Source organism: Ursus maritimus, unplaced genomic scaffold (genome assembly GCF_017311325.1).
Source record: "Ursus maritimus isolate PB19 unplaced genomic scaffold, ASM1731132v1 scaffold_19, whole genome shotgun sequence".
Lineage (NCBI taxonomy): Eukaryota > Metazoa > Chordata > Mammalia > Carnivora > Ursidae > Ursus > Ursus maritimus.
The window spans coordinates 7,236,306-7,252,699 of record NW_024424341.1 but is presented as its reverse complement, the minus strand read 5'-3'; the positions used below and the strand labels follow the sequence as shown (position 1 = coordinate 7,252,699).

At 44.6% G+C, this 16,394-nt stretch overlaps 1 non-coding gene across 1 annotated transcript; it reads left to right on the top strand.

Annotated features, from left to right (window-relative positions):
• The first annotated feature begins 1,257 nt into the window (after positions 1-1,257).
• LOC121103561 lies at positions 1,258-1,364 on the top strand. Its single transcript, XR_005835813.1, has one exon. It is a non-coding gene; the product is annotated as a U6 spliceosomal RNA (small nuclear RNA).
• The last annotated feature ends 15,030 nt before the right edge of the window (positions 1,365-16,394 follow it).

Genomic DNA, 16,394 nt, shown 5'->3' with positions numbered 1-16,394 from the left:
ATCCACATCCTGATAGCAGTGCTCCAGCATCTGACTTCCCAGGCCTAAGCATCTTCTCCATCCCTGACATGCAGGATACCAATGCCTTTGGAGCAATCTACCTGTGCGGTTAAAAGCACTGGCTTCAGAGGGGTGGGGGGTGGGGGAATGGGATAGGCTGGTGATGGGTAGTAAGGAGGGCACGTATTGCATGGTGCACTGGGTGTTATACGCAACTAATGAATCATCGAACTTCACATCGGAAACCAGGGATGTACTGTACGGTGACTAACATAATAAAAAATATTATTATAATAAAAAAGAAATTAATCCTGACCTAAAAAATAATGCATATCCTACAAATAAATAAAATAAATTGCGGATAACAGAAAAAGAAAAAAAAAAGAGCACTGGCTTAGCCATCAGACACGTATAGCTTCAAACCCCAGCCCTGCCCCTGACCAGCTGAGAACTTGGGTGGCTGAGTTCCTCCCTGTGAGCCTCAATTTTCTCTCCAGGGTTGTTGTAGGGATTAAAGTAGATCCCTGGTATACAGCACGGTTTTTCAACCTGGACACTACTGACATTTTGAGCTGGGTAATCGTCAGGGGTAGGACTGGGGGTGCTGTCCTGTATTCCGTAGGTGTTTAGCAGCCTCCCTGGTCCCTGCCCACCAGATGCCAGCAGCAACCCTCCCAACATCATGTGACAACCAAAAAACATCGCCAGACATTGTCAAATGTCCCCTGGGAGGAAGGGGGACACAAAATCCCTGTTGGTTGATAGCCACTGGTATGGAGTCTTTAATACAGTGCCTGGCAAGTTTATTGCACCATATACCTCAGTTTTCTTACCTGTAAAATGGGCGTAAGAATGGTGCCTGATTCATAGATTGGTGTGAGGAGTAAATGAGATAACATAGAGGATGTAAATGGATAATATAATATGAAGGAATAAATAAGACAGTACAATGTGGAGGACTTAGTTAGAATACCTTTCACGTGCTAGAGCTTTTAAAACAAAAGGCTACCACGGGAGGTGATGCATGTGTTACCTAACGTGATTGTGGTGATCATGTCATAATGTATACATGTATTAAATTGCCACATTGTATTCCTTTTAAAAATCCCATTGTATAACCTAAAAATGTACAATTTTTATTTGTCCATCATACCTTAATAAACCTGGGGAAACAAGAAAGAAAACATGCTGTTTTCTGTTAAGAAAAATGAACAAATAAAACAAATAGCTATTTTTATCATTAAAGCTCAATGACTGGTGCTCGTTTCGGCAGCACATATACTAAAATTGGAACGATACAGAGAAGATTAGCATGGCCCCTGCGCAAGGATGACACGCAAACTCGCGAAGCGTTCCGTATTTTTGTAAACGCAAATAATGAATCATGGAACATTACATCGAAAACTAAGGATGTCACTGTGTCTTAAACAGAGTAGGTGGCCTGACATAGTTTATCTTTTGCCTGGAGCCCTAAGGCTGTGACTGAGAGCCCCAGATGCTGTATGGCCCTGTATCACAGAGCAACCCTCCACTATTCCTACTGTGATTTTTATTACGTTCTTACTGCTCCTTTCTCTGTCACTGTCCTCTTCCATCCACCTGCAGCAAGATTCTGCCTGGTCTTAATGAACCACCATGTTCAGTAAGCATACGTAACGGAGCAACAGCTTGACCGGAATTCTTGCTCACCTCTCTGGCTCTCCACATGTGCCCTAGATATGCTCCTCCATCCATGAACTCCAGGCTGTGGGTACTATAAGGACGCCCATTTTGGGGCGCCTGGGTGGCACAGCGGTTAAGCGTCTGCCTTCAGTTCAGGGCGTGATCCCGGCGTTGTGGGATCGAGCCCTACATCGGGCTCCTCTGCTGTGAGCCTGCTTCTTCCTCTCCCACTCCCTGGTGTGTTCCCTCTCTAGCTGGCTGTCTCTATCTCTGTTGAATAAATAAATAAAAAAATCTTTAAAAAAAAAAAAGGACGCCCATTTTACAGATGAAGAATTGAGTCTCAGGTTAAGCAACTTGCCTAAAGTCACAGTAGTGGAGCCAGAACTCAAACCCAGACTGACCAGTTCCCAAGATCTAATTCTTGTCCACTCCCACTACTGGGAAGAGTGTAGCCCTAGCTGGAATGAACAGAGAGCTGCTTGGCTCTATCCAAATCTAGATGGTTATGAGTTTAAAATCAACTGTGTCCAGGAGGACACGTATTGCAATGAGCACTGGGTGTTATATGCAAATAACGAATCATGGAACACTACAGAAAAAACTAATGAAGTATTGTATGATTAATGTAACATAATTAAAAAATAAAATTAAAATTAAATTAAAAAATAAAAAATAAATAAAAACGATTGTGTCCGGATATTTCTTGACAGGTATTTCTTGAGCCCCCAGTGCTGTCAGAAATATGAGAAAGCACATCAAGTCCCTGAGAAGCTCACAGTCTCCCTGGGAACATGGGCAGGAATCAGCCAAGGGACATTACCAGTCGGCCCATAAGGAAGGTGCTGTAAGAGGTTAGAACGAACGGTTCAGTGGAACTGAGCCACCTCAACTCAAGGTTCTGCTTTCCCCCCACGGACCTGCATTCATCCCTGAATCAGAACACCCGAAAGAGGGATGGGAGGTACGAGTTCCCTGTGACTGAGGCTGTTCTAGCAGGGACAAGGGTCAGCGGCACCATGCTGTGCAGGGACAGGATATGTGGCTCCAAATATTCTTGCATCGACTCAATAAATGGTGATGGAACACTTACAGCATGACAGGCACAGTGCTCGGCACATGGAACAGAACAGGCAAGGCCTCAGGGAGCCTGAATCCTAGTGGCGGAGACAGTCAACAACTACATAAGCCAGAAAATTAGAGACAGTGAGAAGCAAATGGGAAAGGAGCTCCTTCAGATGTGGGGGGAAGAGGTCAGGGACAGGATTTCCAAAGAGGGGACATATGAATTAGGACAGAAAAGGATGAGGAGGACGTAAGAAGAGTGTCCACACACATGGAAGAGTATGTGAGAAGGCGCTGAGGTCCCCCAAGACCCAGATGGACGAAAGCTCTCTTCCAGCCGGCAGACTTTGCAGGTAGATCTCCCACGGGAAAGAAGCACTACAAAGGGGGCCTGACAGCGAGTGGACAGCTGTCTCCTCTATGGCTTTGGTGTTAAGAGCTGAGGAGGGAAGACGGAAGGAACAGAAGCTCCAGACAACCTGCTACAACTAATGAGCCTGAATGTTTGATAATACATACTGCTATAATAACTGATAATAAAAATGATAAAAATAAGGGGCGCCTGGGTAGCGCAGTCGTTAAGCGTCTGCCTTCGGCTCAGGGCGTGATCCCGGTGATCTGGGATCGAGCCCCGCATCAGGCTCCTCCGCTGGGAGCCTGCTTCTTCCTCTCCCACTCCCCCTGCTTGTGTTCCCTCTCTCGCTGGCTGTCTCTATCAAATAAATAAATAAACTCTTTAAAAAAAAAAAAAGAATGATAAAAATAAGAAAGACACCAGGTAGTCAGGGGGCAATGCTGCTCCTGGCAAAAGTTATGTGGTCTTTTTCAGCTTCAAGAAAGGACAAGGGGAGAGCAGCGTTCCTCATTCTTTCTCCTTCCTGTGACATGCCTGAGAAGCCCAGGGACTGGTCTCACTGCCTACAGCCAGTCTGCCCCTCACCTGAGAGGGCACTCCTGCTGGTTCCAAGTCCCTACGGGGACCCCAGGCATCATGGTGTCCACAGGGCAGAACTAGGTCTTAACCATCCTTCTGTTCCCTGCGCCTCCCCTGGGGTCTGGTGCATAGCACATGCTCCATGAGTATCAGCTGGAAAGAGGAAGAGAGAGACGGAAGAATGGATGGATAGAGAAATAGGTCAATCATCCACCTTCAGTCAGGGCAAGCTGCTTATAGCTATTCAGTAAATAACGGATTGACATCAACAAGCAAATGGTAGACCTCAATAAAATCTTCATTGTTGCTGGTGGTAGCTGGGCTAGACTTTGAATAACAGTGTCTATAAAATACTGATCCAGGGTACCTCCGAACACCTCCTCTGACATTCAGATCAAACAAAAGGACGTTGTAGTACAGTGCGAAAAGCATAAGGACCACAGTCGGGGCCCAGGTTCTGCCACTACCAAGTTTGCGATCCTGTGCACATTTTCATAAGCTTCTGTTTTCTTCTATGGAAAGTGGGGAGCTCGCCTCAAAGAGATATGGTAGAAATAAAAGGCTATTTTTGAAAACACTTTTGAGTTTTTATTTATTTTGTTTTTTTCAAATCAATATGCATGTATTGAGTACCTACTGTATATCCATCACTAAGAGAGTGCTGAGGAGAAAAAAGACAGTGCCTATGTTGGGGATTTCACAATCTAGCAATTAGAGTAGACCCTGGAAGGGGGATGTGTTGGCTAACTTTGTGAGTCAGTGTGGCTGGGCCATGGTGCTCAGCTATTTGGTCAAATTCTATTCTGGATGTTTGTGTGAGTATTTTTTTTTTTTTTTGGATGAGATTAACATTTAAATCAGTGGATCTGAGTAAAGCAGATTGCCTTCTATAATTGGGCAGGCCTCATCCAATCAGCTGAAGGCCTGAATAGAATAAAGACTGACCTCCCTTGAGCAAAAGAGGATTCTGCCAGATTTGGGGGCACATGGCTAACTCAGTCAGTAGAGCATGCAAATTTGGATCTCAGGGTTGTGAATTCAAGCCCCACATTGGGCATGAAGCGTACTTAAAACAAAACAAAACAAAAAACAAGAATTCTGCCAGCCGAAAACCTTCAGACTCAAACCACAACTTTTCCCTAAGTCTCTAGCCCATCAGCCTACCCCATCAGATTTTGGCCTTGACAAGCCTGCACAGCCGTGGGAACCAAGTCCTTAAAATAAATACATGTCTATTTCTCGGGAGAACCCTGCTTAATGCAGGGAACAAGAGCACAATAGTGATCTGGATACTCTAAGAATGATTTTTGTGAACTCAGAGACACAACACTAGACCCAACAGTGATTGCTCCACCTGGAGGGGTATGAAGAAAGACTTTGGATATTGAAGTGAGGCCCTGGAGGCTAAGTTTCTGTTAAGAGACAAGAAGAGACCTCCCAAGCATCACTCGATGGGATTCTGCTCACACCCTCATTACTTAGTGGGTGTGTGGATTCTTATCTGATCCTCTCTCAAATCTTCTCTTTCCAAGGCCTTTTGAGCCTATTGTCTAGTTTGAGCACCCAGCTGTGTGACCTGATCAAATCCCCTAACTTCTCTGAGCCTCAGTTTACTCCTTGCTAAAAGCCTATTTCATGGGGTCCAGGAAGGCACCCTGTACATTTGAGGACCTTATATTTTTCTGTTGTTATTAAAGTATTAGGTAGATACATCCCTGAAGGAACATCAGTGACCTTCCCCAGATTTCTACCCAAGGAAGCAATGGGAGATGGGCTGACATTTTAGCATGAACTATTTAAGTTAGCTGTAAGGGAAGAGAAATATTTAACTCTATATCTTGGAGTTCCATTAAAAATAGAGAGGCTCTTGTGGCATCAGTGTGCAGGGGGCAAGAGGATAGAAGAGATGGCATCTTGCATCCCTCCAAGGGCATAGTTAGATACAAAACCTAGATGTCTGTACCTAAAATTGGCATCAAAAGGAGGACAGCTAGACTGGCCGTTCTCTGACATGGGGAAAGCACTGACCATGGGAGGATGTGAGTCCTCTGACCCACTCCCCCGGCTGAGCAGAAAAGCAGGAGTTAACGGACTAACATCGGCCTGGCCAAAGACAGGATCATCCTGGGACACCAGAGAGGACCCTGCAGAAAGCCCCCACATCAGTCATTAAATCTACGGAACCTGCCCACAGATTTTTTAGAATCAGGGTGGTCCAATCAAGGGCACTAACTGTGGACCCTACCAGGAGCCTGATGCAGGCTGGTCCTGCAGGGGATACACTTCCTTATCTGGGGCTCTTCACTTCCTTAGACCCTGTTGGACTGAGGTTCTTTTTCAATAGCCAGTTTTATTGTGCAGAGATGAGGGGAGAATGCCCCATGGATAGAAGAAACCAAATCCCTACAGAATTCAATTGGCTGCTGCATCCATGTAGAAGATGAAAAATACACCAGCACATATTGTCTGCCTCTTACGAGGAGCAAAATACTAACTAGACGACCCAGGGATGTTCTTTAAGTCTCAGGCCAAATTAAAGTCCAGACGCACATTAGGGAATTGAAAAGTTCATACGTCCCGAGCCTCAAGCTGGAAAACAAGGAAGAAAAAAAAAAAAGGAGGGGGGATGGAAAGGCAAGACATTCATGCAAGTATTCAGAGCTCAAAGTGATACTGTGTAACAACTAATGAATCATCGAGCCTTACATCGGAAACCGGGGATGTACTGTATGGTGACTAACATAATATAATAAAAAATCATTTAAAAAAAATAAATAAATAAATAAAATTAAAAAAAAAAAAAAAGTGATACTGTGTAAGACCAGAGGCTTTTGAGCCCCTGAGACCTGGGTTCGAATTTTTATTCTACCCCCTTATTAGTTTTGCCCCCTTGCTTTCCCTGTTTATCCTCTCTGCCTGTCTTTGTCTATCAAACCTGGGGATCCCTACTCCATGTCTCTGGATCAAATCTAATGATACCTACTTTCTCCTCTTCAATACTGTGACCATTAGAGAGTAGAGGACGTCAGTAGCTACAGTTGTACCTGACACATAGGGGCTGTCCTTTGTGTGTGTGTGTGTGTGTGTGTGTGTGTTTCTTTTGTTTTAATGAATCAATAGCAGCGTCCAATCCCCCAGGGCTCCTTCCCCCTGCACCCGCAGTGGTAGTCAGCAGGATCCTGGGGCTGAGACTGCACATAGGGGCTTTCCATAAACACTCCCCGTGACTGTTACTTCACCAGAAACGGTTCTTCGTGTGTGCATGCAAACACACCGGATAATCGCTTCGCAATCCAGACATACAGCGATGAGATCATAAGCAAAAGAATAAGAACACAGCATGCACTCCGTAGAGCCTCTAATTCTGTGCTACCGTTGGTTTAGAATTCAACGTTTTCATCTTTATTTTATGCCCAATGCAGAAATGCCTCAAGTTTATTTACCCACCAGACACTAATGTGCATTCTAAGGGAAATTACCCTCACCAGGATCCGACCGTGGTTGTAAAACGTGAAATAACAAATCACTTAGTGAAAAAAAAATTTTTTTTGTTGTTTTATAACTGGAAGTTTGTACCTCTTTAAATAAAGATGAGAAGGCTAGTGGAGTTCATAAAATAAGTCAGTCAGATGTGTACTTTGCTCTCCTCAACCCATCCCTGCAACCAAAGGTCCGCCTGTCTCCATTTATCTTTAACTCAGCCGAGGCTCCCAGCTCTTGGAAAGGAGACCACAAATGATCAATTACTTCTTCGTGCGCAAAGTCAAAGGTTAAACGTACTATTGCTCACCGCAGGCTGACCCTAACCTCAGAATTAATGCCATAAACAAAAAAGGAAAAATAGAGTTAGGGCTGTGAAGGTACCAGCTTTAGTCTCCAAAGAATTACAAAAGGGAAACGATGACCCCTACTGGTAGGAACTGGAACAGCCAGCCTGCCCGGGGCGCTCCGAGAGCTGAGGGCACTGGAGTTCCCACAGGGGCAAGCTGTCCTACTGAGAGGACAGTGAGCAGGCGGATCCCTGTGAGAAGCAAAGGATCGGATTTTCTCATGTAGGGTTAGAGCTGCATTTGTATTTGCAAAACAGAAAGACTGAATGAAAGGCCCCGAGTGTGAAGCCCCAGGACAGGCTCCTTAGGGAAACAGACGGGCGTCTGCACCTGCAACTCTGGTCTGCCAAGGCTGATGGGTGACGAGTAGTGCTGACACTCCCCATCCCCTTCCCTTACTGGTTGGCCACTCCTGATCTCAAGAGCATGGCTCACTTTCCAGCTTAGAAGACTGAGGTCCCATTTGCAGATCCATTAAAAGGAGTTTCTTCATGGGCAACTGAGAGGGACACATCATCTTACGGAAGGGCAAATCCATGTTCCCATGAGCCAGTGTCTGGCCAACTGTGGAAGGGCCATCTGGAGCTCACAGAGTGGACAGAGCTGACAGTAATCATCACCAGGGCCCCTCAAAGAAACCATCTGTGGTAGCCCATAGTGCTGTTTGCCCAATACTTGTGCTCTCCACTGTCTAGCCACACAGTGGGATTACGATTTCTGCCCCCTTGTGGTTGGATAGGACCATGTGAATAGTTCCGGGCAATACTTTTTGAGCAGAAGTCACAGATGTGAGACCTTTCAGGGTTTTGTTTTCTACAATAAACAGGGTGCCCCCAGCTCTAACAGGCTATCCATACGGTGTGTATATAGATGGAGTGTGTGTGTGTGTGTGTGTGTGTGTGTGTGTGTGTTAACATACACCATACAGAAAAATAAAACTTGAGATTTAGGGGGTGTTCATTATGCAGCATAACATAGCTCAGCGTGACGGACTTAGCATCCAAGCTCACAGGGAGGAGAACTTTCCACTCAGGAGAATGCTGAAATCCAAAGAGGATTTGTGAGGTACGTCAGGTAATTCAAGTCTTAGCTGCTTCTTCAATCGAGAACTGTAGTCAGACTGTTGCTGATACTGGTCACATCCTTGCCTTTGTCACGTGATGGCGCATGTAGAAAATGTTAATATGTGTATGGCACCCCAGGGGTAAACTGAAGAGAAACTGGGGATATCCACATAGGATTTGACAAAAATGTCATTTTATGTTCCTCACATCGTGTAATGATAAAATGCCAAATAAAATGCAATGTTTTAGAGAACATATTAATTATTGAATTTGACAAACCCTCCCTTTAAGATCATTGTAATGTTTTCATTGCAAAACCTGGACTAAGTGTGGAAAATATAACTTTTTTGCATTACATTTTACGCTTGAAATGGTCACACACAATTCCTGATAAAGACTTGCTGATGACAATCTCTTCAAATTCTTGATAGTCACCATCAGTGAGAAAACTTGCACGCACGGGTAGTGAGGAAATTTTAATCTTTACAATTCTAAAATTGTTGAAATTATACTTTAAAAAATCTAATGACTCTTTTGAATGTTGAAATTTCTTGAAATAATGTAAATTTTTTTAATTCGAGTCAACTTTTTCGTATCAAGTATTTGAAAAGCAATGAAACTCTTGTGTTTCTGCAAAACACAAAAGACCTACGAATTGTTGGAGCGATCACCCTGTGGCTAGCTTGAACACCACTGAGAGAGTCATCAGCCACAAATGAACAGAAATATCATGATAGGTTGTACATGTGACCTGTTGATATCAGGGTTTCCTCCCGGAGCTGTGCTCTCATAGCAGCTCCTTCAGAAACTCCTCATTGCCACCCTATTCTTCTTTCCTGCCCAGATGACAAGGCCCTACATTCCCCCACCCTACCCTTGCCTTCAGCGTCTAGTCTTCTCCATGCCCCACCCACACTAGCCAACTTTGACCTGCTCTACCTCCCTAAGCTCTCTCCTGCCCCAGGACCTTCACACCAGCTCTTTGTTACCTCTGCCCACTACATTCTCACCCAGCTAACTTCCATACATGTGTGCACCCCTCAAAATGCCTTCTCTGACCCCCTAATCAAAATATAGTCTTCTCGTACTTATTGTTTTGCATTTGTTTCCTCGTTTGTAAAAAATGGAAATAAAAATAAGCTGGTTTTACAGGAAGACTACAGCTACCAATGCTGTATGGTGTTAAGAGAGTGGATCCTAAGACTTCTCAACACAGGGAAATGTTTTCCCTTTTCTTTTCTTTTTCTTTTCTTTTGATTATATCTGAGAGGACGGATGTTAGCTGAACCCTTTGTGGTCATTATTTCACAACACATGAAAACCAAACCATCACGCTGCATGCCTCAGACTTACACATTAATGAATGTCAATTACTTCTCAATAAAACTGGAAAAAATAGTGTAAGTAGTTATCTAAAAATAGGCTTGTTTTATTTTGTTTCGTTTTAAGATTTTATTTATTTATTTGACAGAGATAGAGACAGCCAACGAGAGAGGGAACACAAGCAGGGGGAGTGGGAGAGGAAGAAGCAGGCTCATAGCAGAGGAGCCTGATGTGGGGCTCGATCCCAGAACGCCGGGATCACGCCCTGAGCCGAAGGCAGATGCTTAACAACTACGCCACCCAGGCCCCCCCAAAAATAGGCTTGTTTTAAGGAGTAAATGAGATATAACACATGTAAGCACGTGCCTGGCTTATAAGAAGTGCTCCATAAATCATCATTGTACCTCTGTAGCCCGTTTTGCCATTATAAATAGGTATCTATGGAGGTATATGTGTTTCCCACTAGATTGTAAACTCCATAAGGCCAGGCAGCCTGTCTTTTTTTGTCTACTGCTATATACCCAAGACCTGGCACAGTCCCTTTATCAGTATATGTTTGTTGAATGAATAAATGAATTCATCCGATGAGAACGCACTTGGTCGTGGAAGTTCTACACAGTAGAGAATCGCCATGAAGCTCTACTGGACGGTGAATCTGAAAAAGCTTCAAATGCGCATGTAAACATACACGTGGCCTACTTCCTCTTGCTACCGACCCACCTCCCTAGTCCCACTCTGCCATTCTGCCTTCCCTTATTTACCTTTATCCCTTTCTGTTCCTGAATCTGTCTCTCTGGCATTCTGTTTCTCTACGCTGTGTACTTTCACATACGGGATCTGGTACATAGTAAGCCCTCAATAAATCTGTATCAAATAAATGCTAGGAGGGTTGGATGAGTGGATGGACCAATGGACCCATGGGTGGATCATACAATTAAGTGAATGAGAGGATGGATGCAGTACTCCCTCCCTCTTGGCATGGAGGAAATTTCTTCTTGTGATTTCAAAGACCAACCCCCCCCCCCACTGCCCAAATCTCCACCCTGATGCTCCATTCCTTAATCCGGTGGAAACAGAAGTGGACACTCTCCTAGTAGTTAATTTACAACCTAAACATGAATCTGGTCTGATGGGCCTGTGACACTCGAGGCTCCATCTGGGCAGACTCTCCATTACTCCTAATGGCTAGCCTTGAAATGGAATTACTTCATTCTTCAGAGTAGAGTCGGGCAGTTTTTCCCTCTCTGAACAGCGAGCACATACTGCAAAGACATTCTGCTTCTATAAATATGCTTTTCTAAATGTTAAAGGGTTAGAGCAATTTTCCAAGGTCTCTGCCTCGAAGGAGCCCTCAGATGATATTTAATTGAAGTACTTTTGCTTTCAGAAGTGAGGAAACTAAAATGTAAGAAGTGGAAATGCTTCTTGGTTTTATGTCAAAATATAGGCTTCTAGACAAAATAATGGAAAGAGAATTTTCTGTTATTAAACTCAGGAAAATGAACATAAACAGTCAACCAAGGAGAGCAAAGTATAGGGTTTTTGTAGGGCAGTCGGAGGAAAAACAATCTCCTTTTAAACTGTAGTTTCGAACCCTTAACAAATGTTGGAGGCACATTCACTGATACAATCACTAGAAACCTCTTTCCCTCCTTTGGCATTCAGAATTGAACATTAAATATAAGCATGTCTGTTGCAAGTTTAAATATTAACTTCTTTCATAATATCCATATGGTGTTTCCAGAGCAAATTCCTTTGAACAAAGGAAACTGAATTTTGTAAGGGTCTAAGAAAGGTCACCTAAGTGAAGGAAACTCTCTGGAAATGGGCAAATGATCAATTTGTCATGTTGTATTTGTGAAAACATTTGAATGACAATGGGCATATTTTCCACCCAAGTCACATCAAGGAGCCAGCAATTAAATCCTTGCTCTTGTTCAATGTATTCAAAATGTTCGTGTAATTCCGAAGTTGATGTGATGTTCTCCGAAGACAAAGAGAACGGGCCGGGGGGAGGGGGCTGCTGGGCCAGCATTCCCAGAATGCTGAAAAGAGAAGGTGAGAATGAACTGGTCTTCATTACCGCACAAAACTGCAGCGCACTGCAGAACCCTGGTGGGCACCACGCCCTGAAACCACGATGTGAATGGCGCCCCCTAGCGTTCTGCCGGGAACAACCTGAGTATCTGTACTTGGCACAGTCCCTAGTTGCCTATTGTCTTTTGTTTGGCTACCTCATGTGGAAATATCCCTCCAATTTGGGGGGAACCCAAACTACAGGAAGGCAGGACCCCACTTCCCATTATGGTCACCAAAGGAAATACATATTTCCCCTTCCCCACAGTTTGGATGTGGACAAGTCTCAAAGTCAGCCAACCAGTGCTCTTGCCCAGAACTCTACATCTAAAATGGGGACATGACAATGCAGGCTAAGTGGAGATCATCAGAGAGAGCATTAATGGAGCTGAGGGTCCAGCAGCGGTGAGAGGGGACAGGGCTGCCACTGACCACTGCTCTAGGGTGCCTAGGTAAGGACTGTGGAGGGCTGAGTCCAGTCCATTCTGCTGGCCAAGCTGATCCTCCCAGTATGTGCTGGCAAAGCAGGACCCTTCCTCTAATCCACACAAATGAATAGCGGTGGTCCTGAGCGGGGATTCAGGGAGGGGCACCAGCAGTCTATTCCAGGGTCTAAGGCTGGCTATGTCCTCAGCTACCCAGCCTTCCTTGGTCCCTGTTCCTCAGCCTTCCTGTCAATCCTATGGGCTCCCCTCTATCCTCTTCAAGTGTCACTCTTGCTTAAGTGTGCAGGAGTCCGGTTCTGTTGTTTACACACCTGTTGTCTGTCCAGCAGAGCCCTGACCACACGCCCCTTTCTGCCAGTTTATCCTACCTTGCTTTGTCATGTAAGGGCCCCTGGCAAAGGCCAAACTTAATAGGGTATGTGGAATTAGAAAGGAAAAAAATGTGTTGGAAGAGACCATTATTCCACTGCCCAGGTAATAGGAATCCGTGTCCACCCAGAGAATTTTTTAAACAGACAGGTATGCTAGCATCCATCCCAAGCCCTTCATTTGGCCAAGATGAAACCCAGAGGAGGCAGGTGAGTGGCTGAAGGTCACCTAGCTAGCTAAGAGCAGTTTCTATAAGCCTCTCTATCTCAGCTGCTTAATTGAATTATTTATGTGGGCACCATGATGTGGCCGGAGTTAAACAAAGAAAGGCATCAATTCTGCCCACCAAGCAGTGTCTAAGCGCTCCTGAGACGCTTTGCTAAAATCCATTTTGCCTTCAAACTTTAATCCTCGCCAAGAAGCAGAACTCTGATTTATGAAATCTTAAGAACAATTTGCGAGGTGTTCTGAACATTAAAAAATTAAGATTTACAGTGTAGAGACGCCTCCCCTTGTGCTTCCTAGAATAAAACAGTGAGGACCCCGAAGGTAGAATGGGAGGTGCCTGGGAGAAGCAATGAACTGCCCTCGGGACAGTTCCCTGTGAGCCCTTTTCTTCTCGGATAGAACAGAGTCTTTGTCCTGTAAATGCAACAAAAGGTGTGGGAGAGGAGCAGTCACGGCAAACACAGGGGCTGATCCAAGTAATATTTTGTTTCAGTGACTCGCTTATCTTAATCTTAGTTCACAGGATAGAGAACATCAAGGAACGAATAAAAAGATATCTTCCATTTTCTCCATTACTGAGTGTCCCTTTCAGTGAGAAAATACAAAAATTCGTTGGGAAACTTTCCAACTGTTTATCTCACACAGCACTCTAAGACGCAAGGGGTAAGAACGTTAGGCCTAATTTAGATGTTTGGAAACAGAGGCCTGGAAAGAAGGCCACAGAAGGTCCCTCTCCCAGAGCAGACCACGGCAACCCTAGAATTCAGAGGTCAGTGACCTTTTTCTGTAAAAAGTCAAGTGGCAAATATTTTAGGCTACGCGGGCCATACAGTCACAACTATCCAGCTCTTCCAATGTGGTGAAAACGGCCACAAATGTCACCACACGGGAGTGGATGTGTTCCAATAAAACTTTATTTAAAAAACAGTGGGTCAGATTTGCCCCGTGGGCCATAATTTGCAGACCACTGCTGCCGTCGATCAGAGCGCGTCCTCCCACCCCCACACACTCCATATCATCACAGTCTCTTTAAACTCAGCCTTGAACACCTTTCAAACAGTAGCATCACCTCTCAGATGCAGGGGTGGTAATTACTGCAGTAAGAGGCAACGTCTCCAGTTTTTCATAAACAATAACAGGCAGAAAGCCATGTTTACAAAAGGGTAAACCTTTCCAACACATTCACATTGCCGAGACAATCCTTAGTTACCAAGAGGACAAAGGCCTCTCTTGCTCCCCTGGTGGCCCCCCCCCATATTACTTGTATAGCATTGCAATTCAATCCACAGAATTAGTATGCAAAATCTCATCTCCCCTTGCAAGCATTTTTGCCTGAAAAACCAGGCGGCAGCCTCGGAGTGACAGCACGAGAATAACTTGTCATCCTGGTAATGGTCTAACTGCATATAAGTGTCTGTCATAATGAAAATTGGTGTCTTCCATTTCAATTTATTTTGTCAACAATCCAAATGGAGCCCGAATATATCTTCCAACACCAGTGCCCGCAGACCAAATAGGGAAGAGAACTTTAAAATGAACCTCATCATCATACGACTAAATATTTACATTAAAAAAGATTCTCTCTTCTGGAAGACATCCCAGATCTACTCTTCTCCCCTGGCAGTACACCTGCAGCTTTTTGTAACTAATTAAGGAACTCCAGAAAACACATTCGAAAGGGCCTCGGCAAACAGATGCACACTCCATTAATTAAACAAGCCAGAGCAATCACCCAGGCCGTAATTGGAAAATGTGCTTCTTTCCTCCATTTTAAGGCAATCATAGTTATTTGCAAATGTTGTTTGATAGTTTCTCAAAAGAGAAAGTCGGCTAGCAGCAGGTTCTGGCTTCCTCTAGCAGGGAGGGGTAGGGGGCAGATGTTTGGGAAAGGCTGGAGGTATGAGGCAGTCACCCAGGTTCACTAATTAGCTCTTCTGCCCCTCCTCTCCCTCCAGAAGACTGTGCTAATGAGAAAAGAAAGTTCAAGTGCTAAAAAAAGAAAGGAAGTCTGTTCATGCTACTCAAAAACACAAAAGTGTTCCCCTGAAGTACACTCTTCAGAGCTCTAATCGGGGTGCACAGGGGTCGGAGTGTTTGCAGAGGTAACCACAAACAAGTGCCCCCGCCCTGAGCTGAGCTCACACTGTCTGCAGGGCCAGGGCTGGGAGCAGGAGGAAGATGGAGAAGGCCATTGGAGGAAGGAGGATGGAGACAAAATAGCATGAAAATAGCATGCAGTCTCTTGTCTTTGGGTTCCAGGACATGTTTTAGGGGAGCCCTCCTCTTAAGTAAAATTCCCTTAGTTGAGGGGTTATCCCAAGACATCAGCATCCCAATCAGGCCTTACAGATGCCATAATCTCCAGGAGACAGTATTCAGGTTATTAAGCTATTGTTCTCAGCAACACACCCACTTCTATACTCTTCTCTTTGGTGTGGGGCTAAGGGTCTCCAACCTCACCTCTCCCTTGCCAGCTGGCTTCCTGTTTGGTGCTGATGAGAGAGAGAGAGAGATTGAAAAGCTGAAGGAGGGAGAAAAGACTTACTCTTTCTTGTTTAGCTGTTTCCTGTTGACATCACCCCAGCCATGGCCCTTCACCCCAAGAGCAACAGTTGGTCCCATTTTCCTGCTTCTTCTATCAGTCCCAGAAATAACCTCATTGCGTCCTACCTACCCACCCAGATATACCAGGAGACAGAACATCCTTCTCAGAGGTCTAAGTCCCAGTCCCAGAGGGCCCCTTCTCCAAGAATCTAGGTTTCAACACCCGCATCACCTTAACTTTGTTTCTCAAGCCCTAAGAGTAACCTATACTTTCTGCAATTACTATCTTTTGATACCTCGATGTTCCCTTTTTGCTTTTTAAGTCCATTTAAAGAGAGAACTTAATGTAGAGAAAATTAGTGAGCCTTTTTCCCCCCGACTTGACTCTGACTGACTCAATATTTGATACGAGGACTGATCCTAGGCAATTTATCCTCCACACTGGGATCCTGGGATTGGTTTGGTCATGTGCTTGGACTTGAATGCTGTGCTGAGGTCCCATTGAGAAATAGGATGCTAGTAATAGTAACATATAGTGGGCAGTGACATCACGATGAATCAAATTATCACCTGTAATTGATTGTGATGGGTGCCTACTGAAGCAAATGCCTTGGGGACTAAGTGGCTGCTACGACTGACTCTTAGAGAAATGACAGTCACTTCAAAGACCATACTGTGGGACGGTTGCTTCTAACTGCACTGAAGAGATTAAGAAAGAAAATGAGAAACTAAGGATTTTAAATGCTGAGCTTAAGTCATGGTCAGAGAACCAGAGAGCTTTGATGGCAACCCTAAAAGAAATTATTTCTTGCACATGCAGGTCCCACCTCAACAACAACAAAAAAAACCCAAA